The sequence below is a fragment of the Strix uralensis genome, chromosome 17 (assembly GCF_047716275.1).
Source record: "Strix uralensis isolate ZFMK-TIS-50842 chromosome 17, bStrUra1, whole genome shotgun sequence".
Lineage (NCBI taxonomy): Eukaryota > Metazoa > Chordata > Aves > Strigiformes > Strigidae > Strix > Strix uralensis.
Window position 1 is genome coordinate 15,999,130 of NC_133988.1, and position 26,620 is coordinate 16,025,749.

Consider the following 26,620-nt stretch of genomic DNA (forward strand, 5'->3'; position numbering starts at 1 on the left):
AACTGAATAGATGTATGCAGGTTATTAGCTAGGAAGTTTATCTGATACTTTGGTTAATGGGCTGCGAATACAGCAAAGGAATACCTTTGAATTCAAGGTGTCTTTAATCATTAACTTCTTTTAGATTCTAATTAAAGCTTTTTGTCATCTCTCCCCCTGTGTTCTTAAAGCCCTCAGAAATCCTATTTTCCCTTTTCCATTTGGTAACCGTAAGTGCATTTCATCCATTTAGTCCACGGACCTTCTCCAGGTTTAGACACAATCTCATCTTCTACTGCCAAAGTACCACACAGTTTATAAGCAAGGTTTGAGACTTTTGGTTGAGTGTAAGGTTTTGTTAAGTCAAAATTGGGCACGTCGGTGTAACGTCAGAATAACAAATAACTGCTGGGTTTTTTTTCCTAAATAATTTTTCATTTTCCTTCTCCCTTCCTTTCCCAGAAATGAACATGGTTTTTAAAAAGGTCAAGAAAGAGATGGAAGAAGCTTCACATGAACGGTGAACTCTGAGGGCTTGGTACCTTTTTATTTACGGTTTTAATCCTTCAACAGTAGGCAAAACTTAAGACCATCTAAAGATTGTTTATATCTCTTCTCTCCAATACGTGATTTACAATTGCTCATTTTCCAAATAAAAGGAAATCCTTTCTACAATGTAGACAACTACTTTGTAGAGTCAGTTTTGAATCCCGCAACCTGTTGGACTGTTATCCATTTGTTTTTTAAATAGTATTTTTGTTTCACAGTATGGCTATTAGTTGGGGTTTTTTTTCCTTATTTGAGCAGTTGTGGGATGTTTGTTTTTTATTTGGCGGGAGGGGGGGTGGTGGGAGAGCAACGATATGGGTAAATCCGTTACACTAATGTAAAATACTGATGGGAACAATACTTGATTGTTTGAAAACAGTGGATCACCAGCGTGAATAGAATCAGCTACATGATAAAATTAGTCCTAATACATTTCAAACTCAGAGTGAGTTTCAGAGGGGGTGAGCAGTTACTGATATGAAGGTGCTTTTTGTGATAACTGATGACTTTGATTACGACTTAGCTGAGTGGCTGGATGGGCTATTTTTGAGTAATTATGCAAGGTAGCCTTTACATCAAACAAAATTTCTTTTACATGATCTCTACCCAAAATAGAAATTTACTGTATCTCTCAAAAGACACAGTGGCCTAATGGTTTGTGAGGACACTGTCTTAATTTGTCTGTGTTTGTCTATTAAGCAAGAGATTGAATGTGTAGAGTTAAGGTATTTTTAAAAGTTGCATGATGACACCGTGACATATTAAAACCAGTGAAACAATTAACTGTGCAGGCTGTTACCTTAGGATGAGGTAACCCTCTTCCCCTTCTGCTGGGGTGGTGGAAGCTGTTGAGTCTTCTGGTTTTTTAGTAAGGCCTTATGCTAGTGCAAGTGGCTAAATTAGGGTTGTGTGGGGAAAGCAGTGCATGGAAGCTAGCTATCCACTAAAATTGCCTTAGTTGAGAAGGGCAGCAGGGGCAGCAAGGCAAGCAGGCTTGTCCTGGTTCGCTTCATCAGGCAGGAGTTTATCACCATTCTACCTGAAGTGCCTTTCAGAGCTGCGTTGAATTTGCTGTCCCCATTCGATTACAAAATCACGTTCATCTGAAACCACTTCTGATTGTTGTCAGTGAGACAAAGTCCTCTTCTAGAGACTCTAGGATGAAGAACTGCTGTTAAGCTGCCAGTTAATTGGGTTTCTTCGCTTTGTTTGCTCTGTCCAATTATCTGGACCAGAAGCTCCCCTTGAAGCCGTTAGCAGCTGCATGTGTGCGTTAATGGCAGAGTCGGTCCCTCGGAGCAGGTACCGGTCCTGTCTTACCAGTGTCTTTCCCCAGGTTTCTGGGGAAATTCTGTGACTTAGGTGGTAAGGAAGGATTGCCGTTCTCATACAGCAGGTGCAGAGGGTGAACACTGCATTAAATTGCTGGATGCAAGGGTGCAGGGCCAATGGGATTGTGTTGTTGGCCGTACTAGTGAAATTATGCTAAAGCCTGGAATGTAATTAATGCAGCTTTGTGAAAGGTTAAGTGGGAGATTTCATTACCTTTTCCTGAGAGTGCTTTGCAAAATCAAATATTTGAACACTTTGTTTGAACTGAATGAAGGTGCTTCTTTAATGTTAAGCAGAGTTTTGTTACTTTGCCTATTGTCCTTTTTGTCTTTTGAGGCTTTGGGTTTTCTTTTTTGGAACTCCTGTCACCAGCATACCATAATACGTGTTTTAATCTCACAGCCTTATACTCTAGTCATAAATACTTGTGCCCTTTCTAGATCGAAAATTTGTAGTAACGATGAGAGAGAAATCTATTCATTTGGTAGTGAGATACCTATTCTGTGTTGCCTGCTTCCTCTCCTGGCCCTACTTACAGCTTCATCCTGCTGAACAGCGATCAGTTATAAGTGTTGGTATTTGTATAGAGCGATTGACAGCAATTAAATATTTGTCTAAAACTTGCACAAAGTTAGACAAATTCTATACTTCATACTTATAGCAAGGTGGAACACATGTTCAGGTTTGGAGCTATTCTGCACCAAACTGAAAAGTCAGGGGAAGAGTCAAGAGAAATGAGAGAAGGATCCTGAACAAATCTGAACTCTGTGAACTCAGTTAATGTGATGTGTCTTAAAAGATTGACCTGTGTAAGCAGCAATCAGTTACATGGCCAACATAAAGTTGCCTCTTATGACCTCATTTTAGCTGTTTAGAACCTGCCGCTATAGGATTTATTTTTTTTTCTCCTTTTTTCTTGGAACCAGGGAATTCTTACTGCAGAATGTGTATTAATCCTGGGCAGCATATGGTGGAAGAATGTCAATGAGGGGGGAACAGAATCTGAAAGATTGTGAATAAATACTCCTCTCCTAACTGGAGGTTGAAGCCCTGCTGAATACTAAAGGGGAGACCTTGCAAAATAAAATCTGTCTGCCCTTCGTGCACCGGCAAGAGAGGGATGATTCTTAAAGCATTTTAAAAATTATTTTAAACAAGGACTGGGGTTTATGACAGATGAAGCAAGAAAGAGAAACACCCTTTGGTTCAGGGGAGATAAGTGAATGTGGGTTTCGTGTATTTCTAGTGAGTTTTTAGAGAATAAATTTTAAGCATTGATTTACAAGCTTTTGCTGTATCAATGGCATGGAAAAGGGATGCAGTTCTGAAGTGTTCTGTTGTAGAAGACTTTATACCACAAGGGAAACTTTAACCCAACTCCGAAGGCACAATAATTTATGCCAGCATGAAATTGCTGCAGACTTCATTTACTGAATGTTTTATAGCATACACTTTAATTTCAGCTAACTGTTGTTAGGACTGATTGGTTCTCCTATTAATCCTGACCAAACTTTACTTTTTCCTCTTAAGATATGTGTTTGAAACACGTTTAACTAGGATATGGCTAACAAAGTTATAAAACCTGTTTCCTTTTTTGTTGTAGGGATGGGAAAAATCACAGCTGGTACTAGGATGTGTTGTCAGGTTTTGATTTTCTACCCATAATTTCATTATCTCAAATTAATTTTTAATTTCTCCCTTTTAAATAGTGAAACGTAATTAATAATTTTGAGCCTGTTTATTTATGACATTATTGTGATTTTTTTTTTTTTGTTACAGTACTAAAGACTAATGAAAAAGGATCCTCTTATTAGGTGGAGTAGACCTTGCATTTATTTTTTTCCTGCAATGTATGAAGTATTGTACCAGAGTATTAAATGAAATGTAATATTTTATTGAAAAAATCTCTATCCTTTAAAAGGAATACATTTAGGATGTCATCAATTTGATGTGAATCATGTAAATGTTGATAATGCGCTGTTTATTATACATCTAGTGTTTCAAAAGACTCACTTATTGCCTTTTGCCCACATACATTCTGTAGACCATTTACAATTGTCAAAATGTGACATTAAAATAATAGTTAATGTATAGAAATATTGGTGGTTGTCCATTGTTTTCTGTGCTGGTATTTATGGGTCTTAGTTCAGCTGCTCTGCTAGCTGCATTGTGATTTTTATTGCTGCGAAGCTATATTATCAGAAATAAAAGCATATCTGTAAACATTGGAACTTCAAAAAAAAAAAAAAAAGGGAAAAAAGAAATTAAAAAAAAAAAAAATAAAAATCATTTTCTTAAGATGGTTTGTCAGTTACTCTGTTTTCCAGCTTGCAGTCAGAAAAGATGCTGCTGTGTGGGCACTCGTCTTCCAGTGTAGATCGTAGTGTTTCTGCGCTGTGCTGCAGAGCCCCCCGTGGGATGAGATGCTGTTGAAGAGAGCAGCCCTCCTTCCCGAGAGCCAGTGGAGCAAAACTCCTATTAAATAGGATGTACACGAGCTTCTATCTGCGCGTGCCTCCCACCACGGCCGCCTGGCTGCCCCGTGGGAGGGTCTCCCTGCTGTCCAGGTACTGCCTCTCCAGCTGCCCTCGGTGGCTCTTCTCCTGGGACTCCTGCACTTGTGTCCCTGCTGCTTTTCCTCTCCTGTTCCACCTCCAGATAACTGACCCTCGTTGTTTCTTTCCTGATTTTTGAACTTGGTGTGGAACTTGCTCAAAACTGGGATGGGACGGGCATTGGCCTCTTTTTTTGCTGTTAGTGTACAGTCAGTTTTAATTGGGGAAGGGAAAGACAATCCTGTTCTTTCTCTATCCACATCACACCTAGCTGCAACTGGCTTTTCTGGGGTGAGGGCACACCAAGCTGTTGCTCTCACTCCTGCTGCTTCTGCCTTCCAGATCTTTTATCTCTTGTACCATTTGTCTTTGGGGCTCTGCTGTTTCCTGAGATCCTTTTATGCCAGCGCCATGCAGTGACTCAAAAGAGGGCCTGGTGCTTTGAAAAGGAGCTGTATTGCACCCCAGGCTCGTTTCTGCCAGCTGCTGCTACCATACTTCAAAAGCTATCAGAATTTCTGACTCTCTGTAGCACTTGGAGCTAGACACTTCCAAAAATGTAATGTCCTACCTGTTCTCTAGCCTGCAGCAGAAGAGCGTACACGTGCCCCTAAGTATTGCATATCAGTCTAATTTTAGGTCCACTAATACTGCTTTTTCTTTCTTAAAGCTGTTGGGAATGTTCCCGCTAGGCATGGCATTGCTGCTACTGATTCCCTGAAACTAGACAGCCTGCGTGGCTTCACGAACAGATGAAGGGTTTTTAATTCAAGGAAAAGTTCCACTAAGCATTAGCTCTCCCCTCGATCCTGCTGTCGGGGCTGAATGGTAAAAATGCAGCTGAGCCATCCTGCAACTTTTTAGGAAACAAATGCTGTATGTTGTAACGCAGGTGACACGAGCAGTGCCGGTTGAACACAGAGCAAATATCAGCTGAATTTGTAGTAAAACAAGCTTAATCTCAAGGCAATGGCAAACCATAGAGATAATCTACTGAAATGCCAGGAAGGAGGCAAAGCCTTATGGTTGAGGCCTCTGCAGATTCACGTACAAGCTGCATTCAAATGAGGACAGTAGCTATGTAGAGCAGCTTGGTTTTAAGGCGATTATCTTGCGGAGTCAGTTTTGGGTTTTTTTTTTTATGAATGCATCTAAGAGTTTGCATCCATCTCTGTGTATAGCAAGGGTTCTATAATCTGTGTCAGGGTTGGGGAGGGAGGGGGACTGGCCCAATCTAAGAATTTTGACCAAGATTGAAAGTGATAGTGATGTGGTGATGCCCATAGCCCCTTCTGCTTTCTCCCAGGCTGTTGGGTTGCGTTTTTGCTTGCCCTGTGTGGGTAGGTATGAATAGAATTTATTCTCGCAGCGCTCTTGGTGTTTATTCAAACCTAGATGATAAGATATTGCTCAAGGACAAATTTATCTCCTTAAAACCGTGAAACTTTGGCTGACTCTTCTTCAGTATGAGCTCCTGTGCAGTTAGCCTTTAGGTTGAGTGAGTTCTGACACGTGGCTCCCGTTACACGGGAAGGCGTGTGCATCACACCATCTTCTGATCCTGCAGCAAGCAGAGCTGAACGGGTCAGGAAAAATGAAGGTCTCTTTCAATCCACCTATTTATCCTTTCCAAAGAAAACACTTTTCCAGCACATCTCTCTTGGCAGAGCTGGTGCAAATCAGGTTCCATTTTCAGGGTAACAATTGGTGTTTCGTGTCCCTGTGTTGCACCTGGTTGTGCTTTTTAAGCCTTCATGTATTCGTCCCTTCGCTGGGGATCACCCTGGAGCCCATCGCATGGTGCTTGTGCTTCGAGTCTCCGAAATCTTCCTTTGCCTGGAGCTGGGGCCTGAGGCTCAAATGTGTATCTATTTTTTCCCCTTTTTCTTTTGTAATGGTTGGGAATGACACCTTCAAAGGATTCTTAATATGCTGATTGCTTCCTGTTTTCCCCACGGAGTAAGACTCAGAATAACAATTCATAGATCAAAATGTTTGATTTGGGGAAAAAAAAAAAAAAAAAGGCAGGTCTCCCAGTGAATGCCTCCAAGTATTGGAGGGGCTGCTACATTTTTAGTGTGCATCAACTTGACAACTCACTGTTTTTCTTGACTGTGTGCAAGTTTGCTCCTAATGGAGGAAAGATCTTTGGATTCTTATGCTGGTGCTTCTCTCAGTTTCCTTCTTTGTGTCATTGGATGTGAAATGGGAGGGGGAGGAACTCCCTAGTCTCTCTTGTGCTGAAAATCAGGCTGGAAGATGCTGTGATTCCTTCTGGTCTTTTTATTTAATAGTCTTATGTCTGAGATTAGTTTATGATTGTTTTTTCTGGCTGCAATCTTTAGATCTGTGAAAGTCCCGTGTATATTTACAACTATGAATGATAGCTAAAGGGATATAAAGTGCTGTATAAGAAACAAGAGAGAGAAATAATATGTAAGAAGTGGCTTTTTCAAACTGCTTGATCTCATCTTGCACATTTAAGGTTTCGTGTTTGTAGAGCGGGTGAGTGCCCTTCTGAAGGAAAGGCACGGCTCTGTCCTTCCTGGTGGCTGGGCTGTGGGTATGCAGAGCAGGTCAAAGCCTGGCTAGTCAAGATTGATTGTGCTCACTGTTTCAGCTAAGCCTAACCTCAGCTCCTGCCCGAGCACAGCAAGCCTGGCTTGGTCTGTATATATTTAGCCACCCTATCCTTCCCGTGGGAGTTGGTGTCCCATGGGAGCCTGTGCGCTGGGTACAGACCTGCACATGGACACGTCCTCCTGCTGCTTTCCTGATGCTTCTGGCATCCTTTGACAGCAGCTGATCGCACTTGTAGCACTGTCCTAATTTAGCCTAGCAGAAAGCTGCTTTAATTGGGGTATTCTTTCTTTGTGTAGGCTTTCGTGCGAACAGCAAACCTCCCCGGCACTTCTCAGCCGCGCAGGCTCCGTGCTTTGCGGGTCTTTCCCCCGACGGCGTCAAGAGTTCTGATTTTCACCCGCCTTGCCTGTGCTACTCGGTGTGTTGTGTCGGTGATGGATCTGCTCCCCTTCCTTCGGTCTCCTGGAGTCCTCTTGTTAATCACAGATGTTTGCAGTGACTTGCGTTATTGTAATTAATGGCCTTTCTGCACGTTGCAGTCAATTCACATTCCTCATGGCTCATGAGCTCAGGGAAATACAGTACTTCAGAGCATCCATACTGGATCTCTCCCCGCTGCTGTCCCTGCAGGTGTCCTGCATTAACCTCTGTGGAGCCTTCAGCCTTCTCATTTCTGTGATTTGGAGGCTGCTGTTGTCCCCTAATAAAGAGATTTGACTAAATACTGTATGAAATTGGAGATCAATCTCCAAGGGTTCTCCCACAAGGATCTGTCTGAGAGTTAACCTTTTGATTCATAGCAGCTCATATTTGTACAAATCATCAGTGGCTGCACTGAATTTCTATTAGCTTTGGTCCATTTCCCAGGCCTAGATCTGCATAGTAATATCAGTGTCTGGACAATCTGCTCCTAAAATTCCAGTTGAATCAATCAAATGGCTTTGAGTGGTGACTTCCATTGCAGAGAGGCATTTCTGCATTACGTGGAAAAGCAGTAGACTCTCTTACTCAACGTGCTCTTCCCAGGCACAGGTCACTGGATGGACTCAGGCTGGATCACAGTGCTTTTATCAGAGGCACGAGAAAAATATGAAGCTACTTTCTCAAATACTCAGTGCCTGCCATTGAGGAAAATCAAAGGATGGAGCCAGCGTGTTGCTGTCACCCTGCAGTAGAAATTAGTGTGTCCTTGGGGTGGTCAGCTGTGACAGCCCTTGCTCTGTCCTGAAGGAAGAGTTGGGGTCCCACTCCCCATAGCCCTGTCTTGCCCTTTGGACATGAAGCTCTTCAGGATGAGTTAGACAGTCTGAACAGTAGCGCAGCTTGGGAAATTAAACCGGGGGTGGAGCCCTTGTCTTGGCCACCACTTGGACTTGCCTCATTTTTGCTGTCCTTCCTCCCGGCCAGCATTGCTGTAGGACAGGAGGGTCCCAGCAGGACTGATGTTGGGAGGGATCTCCCTCTCAGGGGCTTGGAGCCTTTTTTTTCCCCCCTATTTCATGAGAGGTGTGAGAAGAAGGGCAGCGGTGGTGGTGGCATTCCTTCTGCGAGGCTTGCTCCCCTTTCTCCGGCCGGTCGCTGAGCGTTTCTGACACGCGGCGTGCTCGGCACTCCGGCGCGGGATCGGAAATGCCGGGGAGAGGCTTTGTCCCCGTCTGTGCCGCAAACGGCCTGATCGCTGGTGCGTAAGAGCCCGGAGGCTCTTGCATGTGAACGCTTGTAGCTCGACTGCAGGAGCCTCTTTGTGCTTAACGCGTTCGGCTCCTCTGAGCTTTGGGGCAACGGGTTGAGTTAAACAATTCACCGCAGGCTCCGGCTCTGCTGAGTTTGACCCTCGGAGATGCGGGGAATAATAGACTGTGCTGACTTGCCAGGTATATTGTGAAAATAAACGCCGTGGAGATCTCAGGCCTCTCAAATATTACCCCGGCAGGCGCCGTAAGTACTAGCGTGAGATGTTTATGTATGGTTCACCTGGCTGGATTGCAGACTCTGCTCCCCTGGAACCCCTTTGCTGGAGCGAGGAGGTAATTTCGTACTCTGGTGCTGTTGGATGCGGCAAGGGCTCGCTGCGAGCCCCCACCATCACCCATGGGCTTTCGAGGAGGCTGTGAGCAGCGTTTGCTAAAGCATCCTTGAGCCACTGTTATCCCCATCCCTTTGCAGCACAAAGTTTCACTCTTATGGGCTCTTGCGTTAATTATTTATATGCAAAAGTATCTGTGTTTCCATTACTCAGCTTTACTGACCCCACCTGCCTTCCCTTTCCCTGGAGGCTGTTTTGCTCGTGTTGTCCTCGGCGTATAGCAGCGATGCACAGGCTCAAAACGCGCCCCGTGTGCCGTTGGTCTGGGGCTAATACGGGCAGTAGCTGTTTTATCTCTATTAATAGTAATTTCCTCACTGAGGATTTTCATGCTTCCGTGCGCTTAGAGAAGGTTGCTTTCAAATTCTCTTCCTATCACTCACGATAAATGGTGTGTCAGTTCCAGGATAAATGGGCAGGATGGGAAAGGTGTTGCCATAGTAACAGAGGGATTTCAGTGATTGGTATCCATGGCAATTGTTGCTAAATTCTGAGAGATTTTAAAAATGCTTTATTTAAAACATAATGAGTGCGCTGCTGCCTACGGTGCTGGCGTGGTGGGGAGCGTGCGTGTGTGTGTACGCACACGTGCATGGACCAACGCGCCCGCTTTCGGGAGGAAGCTTCATCACGCATAAGAAAGGAGGGGAAGTTTATTTTAAGGCCGTTTGGGTGCTGTGGCAGCGGGACAGTGGCCCTGCACAAACCTGCCCATGCAGGGTGCTCGGGGGCTCCGTGCTGCAGCCGGGGGATGCTGAGGCTCCTGCATAGTGGCTGTGGGTGACCCTCGGGGCCAGCTGGCTCGTGGAAGGGGGCAGGATGTGTGTTTGGGGGGGTGTGAAGGATACCCAGCTCCATCCCTCTAGAGTTGTGATGATGGGAGCGCTCTGGAGGTGTGTGGATGGCCAAAAGCCTAGGGTACAGTGCTAAAACCTGCTGAGAAATGTGGTTTATGCTATGGGGATGTCAGTCCCGGTGCGGAACGGGGCTTTGTAAACCCAACTACCTCTCCCCTCTTTTGTCGGAGAGTTGTTAACTCTATTTCCTCCCTGTACCTTGCTGCGACGTCTTTGCTTTTGTTTCTCGTAGAGGAACGGTCGGAATGGAAGTCGTGAGGCGGGAGGGATGCTCCTGGCCCTGTCACGCTGAGCAGTGGTGGGAGCAGCAGCCTGTCACCATCCCCTTCTCCGGCGGGCCCTGGGCTGGGAGCAGGCTGGGAACAAACAGGCCAAAAAAAAAAAAAAAAAAAAAAAAAAAAATTCCCTTTGCTGTAAGCCCTGCGCCGGCCTGGGAGCGGTGGGGGAGCTGGGTCGGTGTCCGCGCATGCAGGCGGTGGTGGCCGTGAGCGGGTGGCTTGGTGCTGCCTCCTACGACCCCGTAGTTACTGGGAGTGGAGCGGGAGCAGCTGCTGCCCTCTTCATTAACTGGCCCATCCTGGCAGGGGGCTGGAGTGCTACCGCAATAAACGCCAATTAAACACCTCTCCAAAATGATCCTGGACCAGCCAGGAATTATATTTTATTAGCAGCGATGGAAAGCGTCAGAAAATTCTTCCTCAGGGACCCGGCTGGTGAGGGCTTGGTTTTTCTTTCGTATCTCCAGGATGCAAATATTTAACCTGCTCATTTGGAAAAGGTCCATGGAACGCCAGTGAGGGCTGGGCGAAGGTCCACCCAGCACGTCTGCCCACAGCCGGGCATCTTGGGGTGCAGGCAGAGCCCTGAGCCCCTGGGTGGTCACTGGCTCCCTGCCCCGGTGCAGAGGGAGGTCCCGAGCACAACTTTGGGCTTCTTTCTAGGGTGGGGGGCGGGAAAAAAAAAGCAATTTTGGGAAGAGCAGCTGCTGAGAGTGTCGAAGTCCTAGTGGCAGCTTTGGTTTAATAGGTGGAATTTGCCTTTCTCTCTCTTAGTCCAAATACCCTTTTTCTGAGCCAGAACAATTCTGCTGTTTTTCACCCCAGGCTTTTCCTCCTCTTGGACAGAGGCAGCGCTGGGCTGCAGGGTTGGCTCTTTTGTTAAAATGCCCTGGTTTATGTAGCGATTGCTCATGCAAATGCCTCCACCTTTGCTGGCAGAGATGCAACTGCCTCCTTCCTTTCTGCACATTAGGACATTGAAGTATGAAATATTTTTGTAGGTCCTACAAAATAACAAGTTTAAGCGATCTTGCAAACTCTTCCGTGCCAGACAAACACTTCTAGTGCGAGCAGCTTTTTCTTTGCTGAGATTTTTCCCTCGCTTTTCAGTGTGGTTGTGCCGGGGATTAAAAATAACGCTGACATTTTTCTTGGGTTTTGATGGCTTGACTCCTATTAGCCCTGCGCTCTGTTTTGTACTTAATGCTGTATTTTGTACATCAAACCTTGGTATTTAGAGGGTTTTTTTGAGGGTGTCCTGCATTACAGCCTGACCCGGAGCCTGCGTGGGCTTTCTGCTGCGATCTGCTGGCTTGGTCTCAGCGCGGTGGCTTCCCATCAAGCTGACATCTCCTGCCACCGCCCTTCCAGCGCGCTCTGCTCCGCCGGCTGCTGAGGCACCGGGGGTAAATGTTGTGCATAAACAAAATATATTTGTCCTCGATAGACTGTGTTAGCACCGCTTGGCCTGCTGCTGTGTCTGGCCGTGGTGCCTGGCTGATCCCCCGCTGCATCACATCAGCTGATGTAATTTTGGGGGCAGGCATCACCAAGGGCAATGTTTCGTACCTGGTAGAGATATTAAATGACTTTGTATTTCTGATGGAAATGTAACCTCGGTTTTATGTCTCGGTGCCCAAAGCAAGTAGCGCTGAAGCATGTCAGCTGTTGGAAATGAAAAGATCTGTGGTGTTTTAGGACGGATGGCTGAGCCCTGCCCGCGCTGGTGGGAGAAGGGAGAGATCTCCAGCGCCGGCGGATGGGGCGGAGGAGAGAGCAAAGCCCCCCGAGTGTTTCCCCAGCTGAGGTGCTTTTTCTTGGGAATACATCAGCTCTGGCACATGCCGGGTTCTGGCGTTTCTTCTTTTGTCATTTGGAGCTGAAAAATGAAGTGTGTGCTGGTGATCGTTACAACATCCGCCGAGTTTGTTAAAGGATCTTTTTATGAGCCGATTTGCACAACTCCCTTTCCAGGCTGCTAGGCATGATAAAATACTGCCGTTCGGCCTGTCACGGGGATAATTGGTCGGCATTATGAATCATAAAAGTATGTTCCCCCCTGGAATTTTATCCTGACATTTGATTTAATTTTTCTTGACATCACATCCATTATATTGCATCGCCTTGCCCTCGCTAGCTGAATTTGCATGCTGGGAGGAAGGACCAACAGGTTACTTAGAGCGAAGCAGCTGTTAGTGGGAGAATTTTGCTCTCTGCAGAGGAACCCCTTTCTAAATGAGCTAAAATGTTATGAAAGTGCTGGTGGGAAGCAGGATCGTCCCTCCTGCTTAAACCTGCTGGGAAGAGGATGGGCAGCTCTGCTTTCTGATGGGGATGTGATGGGGCCATGTCTGAGCTGGGCTCGTAGGGCAGGAAGGAAAAGGTGTTGGGTTTTTGTTTTACACCGCCTTACTCAATATTTTTGTGCTTTTAACACTCCTAAAACGAGGAGACGGGGTAACTTCTACGCTGGCCACTGGAGATGTGGAGCAGGCATGGTGTCCTCTGTGTCCAGCGCTTTCCCCAGGACCCTCGTGGCACATGGTGACACCCCTGGCATGATTGTGGTGTGGTCTGCAGCCCACCGTACCCGGGGAGGATCGTGCCGGGGGTGAGCCTGGCTACAGGATCAGTTCCCTTCCCAGTTTAAAGCGATGTCACTGGGAGTGGGTTTGACTTGCTGGAGGTTTAACGAGCTTTGTGCAAGGCCCTGAGTGCGCTGGCACAGCTCTGAAGGCAGGAGACCCCCTCGAGCCCTCCAGTCACCCCTGCCACTTCTATTTTGCCACGACTCTAGATGGGACTCCCTGTAGCATCCCCAGTCAGTGCCGGGATCCGCCGCTCCGGCAGGTCCACAGGCTCCCTCCCTTCCTCCTGGCGCAGCCGCCTCTCGCGCAGACTGGTAATTAGTGCAAGTGTAGGATCCTATTAATTGCAGCAATTGTGATGTTTAGATTTCTGGGTTAATTGGTAATATCTGGTGTAACATTTTTTTTTTTCCCTCTGGATATTTTTGATCGCAGTAATTAACCTCCCCCGTTCAGAGGAGCAGACGTTCACCGCTGCAGCCGCCCGCAGCGAGGGTCCTGGTGGGATCCCTCTCCGCGGGTGCCGTGGTGGGCTGCGTGCTTCAGCGAGGAGACTCACCGCAGCACGTCCCCTCCGTGCATCTCTCTGATGCATCCTCGGGAAGCTCAGGAAAGCAGAGGCCATGCTGGTGTGCCTTTGAACCGGCAGCGAGGAAGCCGCTGCTAATGATGCGTATTTTTACGAAGAGGCTGGATCGTTACAGCTGGCTTCGCTTGCTTGTTATTTCTGCCATGACAAATGGGAAGCGGAGATGGGACCACGAGTGCCAAACACAGTTGCCTAATCATGGTGTCCTTCCGCTTCCCACCCCCTCCTGATGGGAAACGGTGCTGAATGTCCTTCTCCGGCCACGCCTGGGACTGAAGAGTGGGAGATGGGGGAGAAAAAAAATCAGCTTTGTAAAGGTCAGCGTGGCATTCCAGCGTGACTTGCTGTCTGCCCTGTCGCGCTACAGCGGCAGGTTTGCTCTTCCCAGCGTGCTGCCTGAGCCTTTCTGGGTGGGTGATGGCTCTCCAGTGATACTGGTTGAACTCTCGTAGGGCTGGGGCCAGATTTTATGTTTAGTTTGCAAACTTCTCCCTGCCGGCCATGGAGCTGCATAAGCAGAGCTGTGTTGAGTCGTGTCTCTTCTTGCTCTCGGTGTGGAGACGCTGCTGAGCGCGGCCTTGAGCTTTACCCAACAGTCATATAGTGAAATGCTTGGCTTTTCTGAAATCCCTCTCAACCAGCAGCTTGTAGGCAGGGCAGATGTCAAGTCAGGACTAGCTGGGAGTAGGGCAGGTTCCCCAGTTGTGTTTGTCAAGAGCTGTGTGCCGCTCGAGTCTGTCTCTGCAAAGAAAATCATCTGCTCCTGGAAACAACCTGATTCAGATCAGGTTTTACTTTAAGGCAGCAGCTTTTCTGGGCAAGGTGGAGGGAATGTTCCTGCCCCGAGCAGCAAGTCAAACCAACGCTCCTCCATCGCACACGTAGTCGTCAGGGTAACAGCCCTGGGGGGAAGAGCAAGGGTCGTTCCTGTGCATAGGATGGGTCAAACTCATCAGAAACTCGATGGCTTCTGGATGTTGTCTTCACGAGCTTCCCTGCTGAGAATGGTCTTTATTGAGAAAAATGGGAAGACGCTGTCAGCACCACGCTGTGGTCGGTGTCTGCAGTTGAGTGCGTGGGCTGCAGCACATCTGGAGGGCTTTGATGGAGAACCACTCCTGGCAGTGGGGCTTGGCAGCGAGACATCTAAAATATTTAGTGTAATAAATCAATAATCCTCTTTTTTTTTTTTTTCCTTCAGGAATACTCGCTTTCTAGTCCCAACTCTAGACCTTACCTCTAAACCCACCCCTCTCCCAAGCATGGGGCACATCTCCGAGCAGGCCAGGCTCAGTGGCCCGAGGGCCAACTCTTTGGCCAGCAGGTCTACCTAGGTGATGATTTTTTTTAATCTTGTTACTGGGCATTTGGATTTTAATAACATTTCTCCCACTGGGCACAAACTGAGAGTTGTAACTATAGCAGGGGGCTGGACAAGCTGGGACGCTGCCCTGGCAGCACGTGTGGCTCTGTTTGAGCAGGCAGCCTGATTCCTGGGGGATGAAACCATCCCTTAGTGTTCCTCCTGCTTTCAGCTCAAACCCAGACCACAGGCTGGGATTTTCAAAGCCATCGAATGCCGAGAGTGCTGCAGAGCTCCATCGCTCTTGATTTCCAGCGGACTGGGATGATGTCCTTTGAAAACTCCAGCTTAAGCCAAGACAAACCACAACTTGCTTTTTTTTTTTTTTTTAATTGGTGCTTTATCCGTTTTCTACTTTAAATTGGAGGAAAAGTGAAAAATCCAAGGAGCAGCTGTGATGGTGTGGGCTGGTTGAGTGGGAAGGGGAGGCTGGCACCCCACCGACCCGGGCGGCTGCGGGGACACACGCACCGGACTGATGGGAACCCTCGAACAGGTGAACAAAGAACAGGTTTGGTGAAATCCATCACCTAATTTTTCAGAGGATTATCCTTTGTAATCGCCTTTTAAAATAATTTGGGTGAAAGCAGTGGTGCTTTGTGATTTATTTTTTTAAAATTTTTTTCTTTTACCTTCCCTGCTCTTGGAAAATAACAAAAGGTGCTGATCTTCTCAGGGAAGGTGAATCTAATTAATTGCCTTTAGCAGGGCCTGGAGAGCTTTTGATGAGAGACAAAACGTGGATGCAATGGTTGTGGGTTTGATCTGTGACTGCCGCTGGGTTGTCTTTAAATACTTGTCTGGATTTCAAATAATCTTTATCCTCCGTTGCTGGATCAGTTTTCCACCATGGCAGTGGCCCATCCCTGCCTTGTACCTGGGTGGTATAGATGACAATTGCTTCTTTGCATGGATTTAACAGCTTGTGAGGGACAGAAAAGGGCAGACGGCACCATCCTGGCACCCTGCATCCTCGGGTCCCACCGGCGATGGGGAAATGGGACGATTTCTGTGTTCCCACAGGGCTCTCGGGGCCAGGGCTTGTCCGTAAAGAGCCTGAAGGTTTGTACCTTGCTGAGCAAAACACGTTTCACCCAGCGATGGAAGGAAGCTCCCCCTGGTCACAGTTACCTGTGAACTCATCTGCTTGGGAGAGCAACCGCTCCCCACCCGAACAGCTCCGCTCTGCCGCTGCCACGTCAGGTTCCTCCCCCGAAGGAAAGATGAGGACAAAATGCTTTTTCTCTACCCGGAGAATGCTCTCAGCTTGCTTTCCTCTGTGGGGATAAGTGATGATGAAGCAAGTGGAAGTAATTCTCGACTGTCTTAAAGTTATTGACTTTGCAATGATGCTGTGATGATGATGATTATTTTTTAGTTAGAGATGAGAGAGGTGTGATCTGAGCTGACTGCAGCTCCGAGTCTTCTAAGAGCTTGTTTGCCAGCCTGTCTTTAATCATTCCTGTTGTTAGGGCTTTACTTGCTTTTCCTCTAATGAAAAAAAAAAAAAAAAAAAAGAAAATGGAAATCTCCCCCCCTTGAACTAAACTAAAACGATGTTTAAATTTTAATTGGCAAATGCCTAATTAATTGCACAGATTAATACAGCAAGCTGAAGGAGGCTTTATGTATAGAAGATGACTGGAATAATTTACGTTGTTGGAGGCTGTTGGTGCGAGATTGTTGCTCCAGGTCTGTGATAAATCCCCAGCAGGAGAGAAGGGGGTGGGAGAGGTCACTGGGAAGCACTGGAAGTTTCCAAAAGGGGTTGGTGGACAGAGATGTGGCTCATCGAGTCTGCCTTGTGTCCCACCAGCTCCAAAGCCAGAGGGATGAGTGCTAACGGGAAGGATGCTTCTGCTTCTGGGCATTGGGACCCTCTGCTTCTCGGGGTGGTCTGGCACTGGGCACATCCCGTGTGCTGCCTCTCTGTTCCCTGGAGGAGCCGGTTTCTGGCCCGTCTCCTGTGGCTTTCTGCCCCAGCCCTGCTTGGACTTGCTGTATTGCAGCGTTCAGGTCAACTTCTCCTCGGGAGCATCCCTCCGGTGAGAGCAGAGCACGGAAATGCAGCAGTGGTGGAGCCAACGATGTATTTATGGGTCATTGCAGCCAGAGCGCTTGGATGGAGACCTGTAATGTGCAGCCTTCAGCGTCCTCCCCGGGGCTTGAGTCATCTCAGGAGGCCTCGTCTAACCAGGTGGTTCTTGCACCCTCGCTCTGGAGCCTTCGTGTCTCTGAGCATCAGACCAGGTGCCTGATGTGACACGTGTCCTTCGTGTTCCTCTCTCCTGTTTTTGCCTAAAGGAGGAGGAGGAGGAAAGGGAAGCGGGGAAGAGTGACCGACAGCCACAGCCTGGAGGTGAACCAGAAGGTCATGTCTGAGTGTAAAACTCTCCAGGGAGGAGCGAGGAGAGGGTTTGGGCTTTGCAAACAGGCTGGTTGTGGCTGTGGCAGTTCAGGAGCACGGTGGGGAGGAGATGTGCTCCTGAGCCCTCAGGAGGTTCCGGCCTCAGGTTGTCACTGCTGGCTTTGTTGAAATCAATCCCAGTTTGTGAGAGGTCTCTGGGATAAGAATCAGCGTCTGGGCAGACCCGGGGAGGGACGATGCAAGGTCGGGGGTGCATCACCACGGGGATGCTGAGGGGTCCCTGCTGCTCCCAGCACCTTGCAGAGCGCAGGGGGTGGCGGATGCTCCGGGGCCCCAAAATCAAAGATACCAGCTTGAGCTTTCAAGATTAATTCCTCCTCTTGTCACAGCTCCTTCCAGACAAGAGCACTGATGAGCTGCAGCACGGCGGCCACCCCCTGTCCTCCTCTCCAAAGAGGTGACATTTGCAGCCGCCGCCTGGCTCAGGCTGTCCTATTATCCCTGCCCAAAGGTAAAGGAGCGCGCGGGCTGGGTACAAAAGGGCTCATCAGCGGCGGGAGGAGTGTTTGCTTCTCCGCCTGCGCCTGTTCAGAGACGTGAAGGTTTTGCAGAGGAGCGGAGGCTGGGGAGGAAGGTGCCTCCGCATGCCCAGAAGCACAGACCTGCTTTATTTTATTTTATATTTTTTTTTTTTTTGCTCCCTGCGATGCTGCTCGCAGGGGCAAACGCAGATCAGGAGCTGGTTGCCCAAGTATGCTGGTGCCTTTGGGAGAAAACCTTCTCCCTGGGTGGTATAAAGGCACCAGATTTCAAAGAGATGCCAGGGCTCAGCCTGGAGCTCACCCCTCTGCGCTAATACCCGCCTGCTCCCTGCAGCTCCCTGCTCCCCCCATCCTTCCTCCCGCCACCCCCAACCCTCCCTGTCACCTTCAGCCACCATGAGGCCAGGCAGGACAGTGGCTTTTCTGTCCCCTCCCCGCCACCCAGGTCCTCCTGGCAGCCCCTGTGCCTGGTTTGCGTGGCTGTTACCCTGGGGCTGATGTAAAATCCTCCTGCGTCTCCCCCCAGCTCTGAGGCTCTGGCTGTGCTGTTGTCCCTATGCTGCTGATTTTCACCCCAAAGACGTCCCTAGGCCACCCCTACAGTTGCCCTTCTCCTCTGCCACGGGCGAGGGCAGCAGCCAGAGCTCTTCATGCATCGACTGCGCTGAGCAGAGTGATGACTTTCCCCCCACGGTGAAGGTTGTAAAGTGTCAAAGGGACTTTGCAAGGAGATGGGGGTGGCAGCCAGCCAGGATGGTGGCTCTGGGCTTCGGCACGTCCTTCCCTTGGAGATGCTGTTGGAGTGGAGTGTGTGGGTGTGCAGAAAGCTCCCTGCAGTAATTAGCAACGATGAAGAACAACCTAAGCCAGGGCATCTCCTATGTAGGAGCAGGAACCACTTTGGGCTGCGGTGGGTCTGTAACTTGGGCTGGGACCGTGGTCATTGCATCTCCTGGGGGTGATGTCCCCACGCCCGGAGCCCGGTGACCCTGGGGAACCTCCACGCACAGGGAGGAGGCTTCCTAACACCTGCAATTTGGGTAAAAAAGACGGGTGAGCTGGCCCTGGTGGGGCTGGGTGAGCCCCGTGCCCTCTGCGGGAGGGGAAACGTGTCAGGACCAAAACGGGACCAAAAGCCGTGATGCCCAGACGCGGGCAGCGTGGCTCTGCCACGTCCTGCCTCGCTCCCGAGGCCGCGGGGAGAGAAACGCCCCGTTCCCAGCGCAGGGCTTGTATCTAACCTGTGTGTTGTGCCAACCAGCATGTGGCAACTACAGAAAACCCCCCCGAAAGCCCAGGTCTGTTGATAGGCTCCTGTTTTGCTGCAGTTTAAGCTCCTTTTCCGCGCCGGGTGGCATTGGCAGCATCTCTGCTGCCCTTGCTCACAGCCTTGCGTGCGTTTGGCTTTCGGATGAGGCGGGCAGCCCGATTTCCAGCACTTTCCTTTTCTGATTGTCCTAATAAGTGATTTCTTTTTTTGTTGCCTGTTGCAGAGCTTGCTACTGATTTCCCGGGAGAGGAATAAGAGCTGGAGCACAAAGACAGCATGGAAAATAACCGTCAGCGGGCAGATTCATTGCGCCGAGGATGGAGCCCTGTGTGAAGCCGCAGCAACACGGTGACGTGCGTCTGCATCCGGACAGGGTGGGAGGAGAGAGAAACCCCTATGCTCTCTCCACCAGATGTTTCCCCTTTCCCCAGCCCTCAGTACTACTGGTTTTTAAGGCCAGAAAAATCTTTTAGCCTGAGCTTTGGTATTACCCCAGCTGTAAAACTGCTTTCCCTGCATTCATTATTACCCTCGTTATTTAGTGAGTCGTCAGCCGGCAGAGCATCCCTGTCAGTGGCAATTGCTTCCTTCGCCTGACATTTGGGCAGCTGTGTGTTAGCCAGCTGTTTGGAGATTTAGCAGGTTCTGGTGTTGATTTTTATATTGTTCCAGCTTCTTCATCAAAATGTCACCCACAGCTGCATCAAACGCCCTGTCGTGCTGGTAAACTCATTTTGGAATCTCATAAAAAACTCAGGTTCGTTTAATGAAATCTTTTTTTCATAAACGTGTGCTGATTGGCACTAATTAAATTTCACTTCTTCATTAAGTGAGTCCTGTTTCAGATCTTCCCTTGTTTTGCCTGGCTTCAATGTCAGCCCAACGATTTGCAAGACAACACGGATTGTTTTAACATACAAGGAAATAAATCATACCGCTGTAACTTCAAGTAGCCTTTTAAAAAAGACTTAAGAAGCAAGAAAAAAAGAAATCTAGAAATAACTCCTTGGCCAGCTCTTTAAAGCATCCTTGATTCAATTGCTCCAGATCTTGCTGATTTTTAAAAAGTTAATTTGGCATTAGTAATCTCTGTTTATTCATTTATTTTAGTTCGTGTTGCAATACAAAATGTCTCATCATACTATGGCATGAATACATCACCTCATTCTTCCTCTTCCATATTAAATAAACTCAATTTCTCCGCATTATCATCAGCACTTCCACCCCATCTGTTGATTACAGGGCTGACACCCCTGCTTGGGTTTCTCCATACCTAACCTGATCGAGCTCGACAGTGGGGACCACGGATTTCTTCCGAGCCCTGCTTTGCTCTCGCTGCTTTTGCTCACTTTCTAATTTAGCTGCTAGCAACTATCTAGTTCTTGTATTTTTTTAAAAAAACTTTTAAAGCCTGACTACACTTGGCTTCTGAGCGAGGCTTATATGAATTTCTTTCTCTGCAGCTTGTCAAATAATTACGTAAATGTCCCTCAGCAGTGTCCGATTCTCTCTTTTTTTTTTTTTTCATTAAATTCTTTCTCCTAGCTGACCGGGCTCACCAACATCTCCAGCTTTTGTGTTATTGGCCTTTTTAAAGCAGAGAGGATGTGTGTGTGTGAGACTGCCAGTTCAGACTTTATTGTGCCCGATGCACTTGCAAAGCTGACGCACAAACCCCCATCCTCTTGGACAGCCACGGAAAGGCTTCGAGTACCTGTCTGCTGCTTTATTTGCCTTGAGAGACAAGAAAGCCAAGCCATCTTTAGCTTAACTTGGTCTTAAAATGTAAATGCTGCCTCTCTGCTGCTCCTTGAGTCTCCCTTTGCTTTCCTCAGTTTAAACTTGCTTTTGGGATCTATTTTAGCTTTCAGGGGCTGCGTTTGCCGGGAGCAGCCCTGGGGGGAGGCGCTTGGGGCTGGCGGTGCTGGACCACGGGCTGGACCTCATGGTCCCTTGGGCCTTTTTAGAAAGCTGATGCCCGTGCAAGTTTTGGGAAGGGAAACAGCACAGGAATCCAACCTTGCGTCCAGGGGTTTTGGGGGGCACCCGCAGCCACGTCCCCATCCCTGACCTCCCCCCCCACCATGGGTTTTCCAGGCGCAGGGTGTGAGCGTGCAGGGGGGTGCAGGCACGGCAGGGAAGCTGTTGACAAACACATCCGACAGAATCTGCCTCCAGCAAGTGTTTTTATGCCTTTAGATTATTCTCATGTGGTGCATTTGGAAAGCTGTTAGTGGATCATTTTATGGGGGGAAAAATTCCATCTCCTTTGAGAGGACGCGTTACATTCCTTAAACTGCGCCGCGAGAGTTTTAAGTGCGCTTTTAAAGTGATTTGCTCTGAAATATGCGCTTGGTTTGTTCCCCTCTTATTTTTCTTTTCTTTTGGGGTGGAAGAAGAAAGAAGAGGAGGAAGAAATGCTTCAGCCTCACAGGGCAGTTTAGCTGGGAGAAAGGTGCATAGTCCGTGACAGTCCTTCAGGGTTTTAACATCCTTTTAATTTCTTTTTCCATCCTCTCACCCACCTCTGGTACCACTGTTAAACCTCTGTTTGATGGCTGTGTGGCCTGAGAGGTGTCCTGGCTTGCTGGGAGACACGAGTCCTGCTGCCCGTGGGCTGGGGACAGGCTGCCCTCTTAGTTTGTAAAGCGCTGGTGCCTGACATGTGTCCCCAAAATAACACCGACACAGCCCGGTGGCAGAGGAGAGCTGTCCCCTGTGACATCCTGCTTGAAGGGAGCTGACTCTGTCTGGCATTAACAGTTGGGGAATATTTTTCCTTGTCCTCAGGTTGATGAGGCAATAAATAACCACACCTGCTGTGTTCAGCATCTTTGTGGGAGATGCTTGTTGCTGGGTACTGGGAGGCGAGATGGGTGATAGCAGAGGCTGGTAAAAAGAAAGGGGAAAAAAATGGTGGAAAAAAAAAAAGGAGGGGAAAAAAGGAAAGGGAGAAAAAGGGAAAAAGAAAAATCAAACAGGAGAAGAACCCAATTTGCTTTCCCCTCTTGCTTGTCTCGTCTTTCTTGACTTTGGAACATTCAGCAGCTTCTCCTGGAACATATTTTTGGCCTCAATGGGAATTAGGGAATGAGGAGAGGAACATCCCCAGGATCTCTCCCACCGCGTGTTTTAACTGGATGATGTGCAGCTCCAGTGGGTGCCTATTCCCTGTTGATCAGTGAGTCAAGGACAAGCACTTTGCTGATCTCACCACCCGCCTGTGATGAATCCCATGGAGAGCGGGACAGGAAGGGTTTTACTGCAACGAGGTATCCGAAAGGATAAATGCTCAAAGCAACAGCGCTGAAAGAAAACACAGCCCCGTGCTTTGCCACACCGGGATTTATTTCTCTCTCTTCCACCTCCGAGCAGCCCTGGTCAGGGGAGGTCATGGGGCGGCTGGTTCCCAGTCCCAGCTCCGACAGCTTCATTTCAAAGCACAGCTCTGCCTGAGGGATGCTCTAGCAGACAAGTCCTCTCCATCCTGCTGGAAACTCTGCTGGGGCACGTGGAAAATGAGGTGATTGGTGACAGCCAACGTGGCTTCACTAAGGGCAAGTCATGCCTCATGAATGCAGTGGCCTTCTATGACAGGGTTACAGTGCTGGTGGATAAGGGCAAAGCACTTGGTGTCATCTGCCTGGACTTGTGCAAAGCATTTGACACTGTCTCATGTGACATCCTTGTCTCTAATTGGAGAGACATGGATTTGATGGATGGAGCACTCGGTGGATCAGGAATTGGCTGGTTGGTCGCACTCAAAGAGTTGTGGTCAGCAACTCGATGTCCAAGTGCAGAGCAGTGACGAGTGGTGTCCTCAGGGGTCAGGGTTGGGACTGGCGCTGTTTAACATCTGTGTTGGTGCCACAGACAGTGGGATCGAGGGAACCCTCAAATGACACCGAGCTGTGTGGTACAGCCGACATGCTGGAGGGAAGGGATGTGCCATCCAGAGGCACCTGGACAGGCTGGAGAGGTGGGATGTGCAAACCCCATGGAGTTCAGCAAGGCCAAGTGCAAGGTCCTGCCCATGGGCTGAGGCAATCCCCAGCACAAATCCAGGCTGGGTGAGGAGTGGCTGGGGAGCAGCCCCAAGGAGAAGGACTTGGGGGTGTTAGTGGATGGAAAACTGCCTGTGAGCCAGCAATGGGCGCTGGCAGCCCAGAAAGCCACCCGTGTGCTGGGCTGCACCCAGAGCAGTGTGGGCAGCAGGGCGAGGGGGGGATTCTCCCCCTCTGCTCCGCTCTGGTGAGACCCCCCTGCAGTGCTGGGTCCAGCTCTGGGGCACCAACATCAGAAGGACACGGACCTGCTCGAGTGGGGCCAGAGGAGGCCACGAAGATGCTCAGGGGGCAGGAGCACCCCCCTGTGAGGACAGGCTGAGAGAGTTGGGGGGTTCAGCTGGAGAAGAGAAGGCTCCGGGGGACCTTAGAGCAGCCTCCCAGGACTGAAAGGGGCTACAGGAAAGGGGGGAGGGACTCTTGATCAGGGGGTGTAGGGATAGGATGAGGGGTAATGGTTTTAAACTGGCAGAGGGGAGATTTAGATGAGATCTAAGGAAGAAATTCTTCCCTGTGAGGGTGGTGAGGCCCTGGCACAGGTTGCCCAGAGAAGCTGTGGCTGCCCCCTCCCTGGAAGGGTTCAAGGCCAGGTTGGACAGGGCTTTGGGCAACCTGGGCTAGTGGAAGGTGTCCCTGCCCAGGGCAGGGGGGTGGAACTAGATGATTTTTAAGGTCCCTTCCAACCCAAACCAGTCTGTGATTCTATGATTTTATCTCCCTGCCTTTATTCGGAGCAGTGTCCACCTGCCAGCCCGGGGGTGGTTCTCCCTCTTTGGGAGACACCAGGAAGAAGTTCAGGGGTTTCTTCCAGCCCATGGGGGCGTTTCTTCCACCCCAGGTCCACCGTCTGCGCTGGCAGGAGAGGAGCAGCGGTGGCTGCCGAAGCCGTCTGCGGGAGGGATCACTGCGTCACCCCATCTTGATTTACTACAGCCCTGCTCCCGCTGCACTGCGGAGCAGATGGAGACGTTCGGCCCTTCTGTCTTCGGGGCTTTGCAGAATTCCACAAACACATTTTTTTTTTTTTTTTTTTGGGTCTTAAATCCTTTTGAGCGGGGAAGCTTCAATGAATTTTATATAAGCTCTTGAAGCTGTGCGTTAAAACCTAACGAGCCAGAATATCAGTTATGCTGATGTAAATGAGGAGTTGCTCCAGGGAAGTAAATGGTGACTTTAGGTTGATGCTGGTGTCAAGAGATCAGGACCCAGCTGAGCGATGGGGGCAGAATTAAACCCTCTTTTGTCTTCTTCTGACCATCAGGGTCATGGCTGCGCGAGGCAACCGTAACCGTTAAACCCTGGAGGCAAAGAGAGCGAGGAGCTGGCAGTTCAGAGGAGACTTTAAAAACTAGATTAGCTGGAGATGCAGGAGGTCTCTGGTCTCCTGGGCTGGGGAAGTCGAGGATGTCGCACGCTGAGCACCATCCTGCTCTGGGGCACAGGCAGGGCCGGTGTCTGCTCAGGCTTTCATTGCTCAGTCTTTGCTGGCACCTTCGTGCTCTCCAGCTTGTCTCGCTGCTTCGTCTTTGGACACCTCAGGCTGTGCTAGTCCCCCCAGCTAAGGGGAGTGGATCTGGCTGGGTCTCCGTCCTGCAGGCTAATGCACCAAAATCCTGATCTTCCCTGCAAAGTCCCCGTCTCCTCTGGCTCGTCCCCGTCAGCTCTGATAAGAAAAAGGAGCCACCAATTTTCCTTGCAAGAATCCTGCCTCTTGCCAAGTCACTGGGGGTTATTGATGTTCTATTTGTCCTGGCCATTTAGGAATTGAAGAGCATTTAGCCCTTCTAAATTTCACCTTTATTGTTTGCATTTGAGCTCGATTTTCTCTCTATTAAGTTTAATAGTGCTTGCTGTTTTCTTTCATGTAGCCATTAAATCCCCTAAACGCAAGTGTGGGTGTAGGTTGGCCAAAAGCTACGCCCAGCACTGCTGGCTCCAGCGTTTGCAGGCTCTGCCCCAAGCACTGTAGCAGAGCTTGGGTTTGGGGGTTACCAGTCACCGTTTTAATGAATTTTTGACAGTTCTTGAAGGGAAACCTCTTTCTTTTATAAATCAGCTTTGATGGTGCAGAACTAAATCACCAAAGAGATTGAATCTGGGCAGCTGATGAGTTTGTGTTTAACCTCTTGGCTCGGCTCTGCTGGCAGCAGGGAGGGCTGTGCTCTCCCAGCCTCGGCGGTGGGTCTGGCGGCAGGCTGGGGCTGCTGACCATCGTGGGATGGTGCAAAGATCATCCCTGGTTCAGCTGTGCTTCTTGGGCCTCCCTCAGTGCTGGATCCTCTTGGATCTGTTCAATGGGTGCAGGGCTTGGAGCAGGAGTCAGTACCTGAGCGTGATCCTGATGCTGAGCCTCTGTGTCTGGGGGAAGGAGTGACATCCCCCAAACCCTCCCTGCTTTCTGCTGGTTTGATTTACGGAGCAGAGTGTCTGTGTCATGGGAAAAGCCCTTGGGAACAGCTCTGGAACTTCACAGCATCTCCTGCCCTGGGTGTCATCACGCTTTTGGCTTCACTCTTTCTAAGTGAACCGGACGAGCATCCATCCGAGGAGATGTCCTGGCGTGGCCCTGCCACCCTCTCCAGGGGACTCCCAGGGATGGGGACTGCATGTGCCAGCACTTTAAAGCCTTTCCCACTGGGGCCTTGCTACGCCCTGGCTCGCCATGGAGTCTGCTGTGACATGGGCTGCAGCTCGCCCCATCCGCGGTGACATTTCTCCAAAAATCCGAATGCTGTGAGGAAGCCACTGAGACACACGGTGTGTATCCTACAGAGCTCTGTGGGAACGAGCAGAGAGATCAAATCCTGCAGAGAAAACCTGGGAGGAGGGGAGAAGGCCTAAATAACCAGCGTTAATCCCAAGGCTGACACTCGATGTGAGTCCATGTTATAGAGGAACACGCTGTACGTGGGGAGGAGACAGGAGCTTTTATTTCCTCTGTGTAAAGCTTCTTCCTTCACTCTCAAAGTGTGTAAAAATTTTCCCAGGGTGCCCAATTTGGCGAGCACAGGCCTGGGCTTTGACTTCACGATGAGACTCTGAGGAGCCCAGAAAAATCCCCTTTTTTGGGTGAAATCCTCTGCTTATTGGCGTTGGGTGAATGGTAACTTTGCATCGCCATTGTCTGCTCCTCTGGATGGCCAAAATGTGCTGGCAATGGGCTGAGTTCTGGGTGGGGGGAGACCTGGGTCATGGTGGCACTGAAAATCACTGCTGGGGGTCCCCAGGATGTTCCCGGGGTGCTCCCAGGGTGGTGGGATGTGGGGTGAGCCAGCACTGCCTGCCACAGCCGTGCTGGGTGCAGTCGCCGGCTCCAGCTTCGCTCCTCCAAGGGCTGGGCTGAAAACAGACAAAGCGTGTCTGTCTGGGATTCAGTGTGCTCTGGCAGGGCTGGCCCATCAGTGTCTGCAGCCCTGGTGTGGTATCGCTATGGGAACGGCCCCTGGGATGCTTAACCCTCCCAAGTGTCAGCCCTGGGCATCTGCAGAACGTCTTGCCTGAGCCTGCTTTCCCCAAAAACGCCATCTGACATGACTGCTCTGCTGCCTTGTCCCCATTCTCCAGTGTGATGTGAACTGTCGAGCCACTTGATGAAGCATTAAAGGTTTCAAAAGTAA

General features: G+C 49.3%; 1 protein-coding gene across 4 annotated transcripts in view; it reads left to right on the plus strand.

Annotated features, from left to right (window-relative positions):
* Window positions 1-20,142, plus strand: part of PTPN11 (protein tyrosine phosphatase non-receptor type 11) — a 46,247-nt gene extending 26,105 nt beyond the window's left edge. For 2 of the 4 annotated variants that reach the window (XM_074887653.1, XM_074887654.1), the window contains exon 16: window positions 442-4,158. The gene's annotated coding sequence lies outside the window, so the exon portion shown is untranslated. Of the gene's footprint in view, window positions 1-441; window positions 4,159-19,162 lie in introns of those variants that run through there. The other 2 variants (XR_012631345.1, XR_012631344.1) reach the window with 2 other exon arrangements.
* The last annotated feature ends 6,478 nt before the right edge of the window (window positions 20,143-26,620 follow it).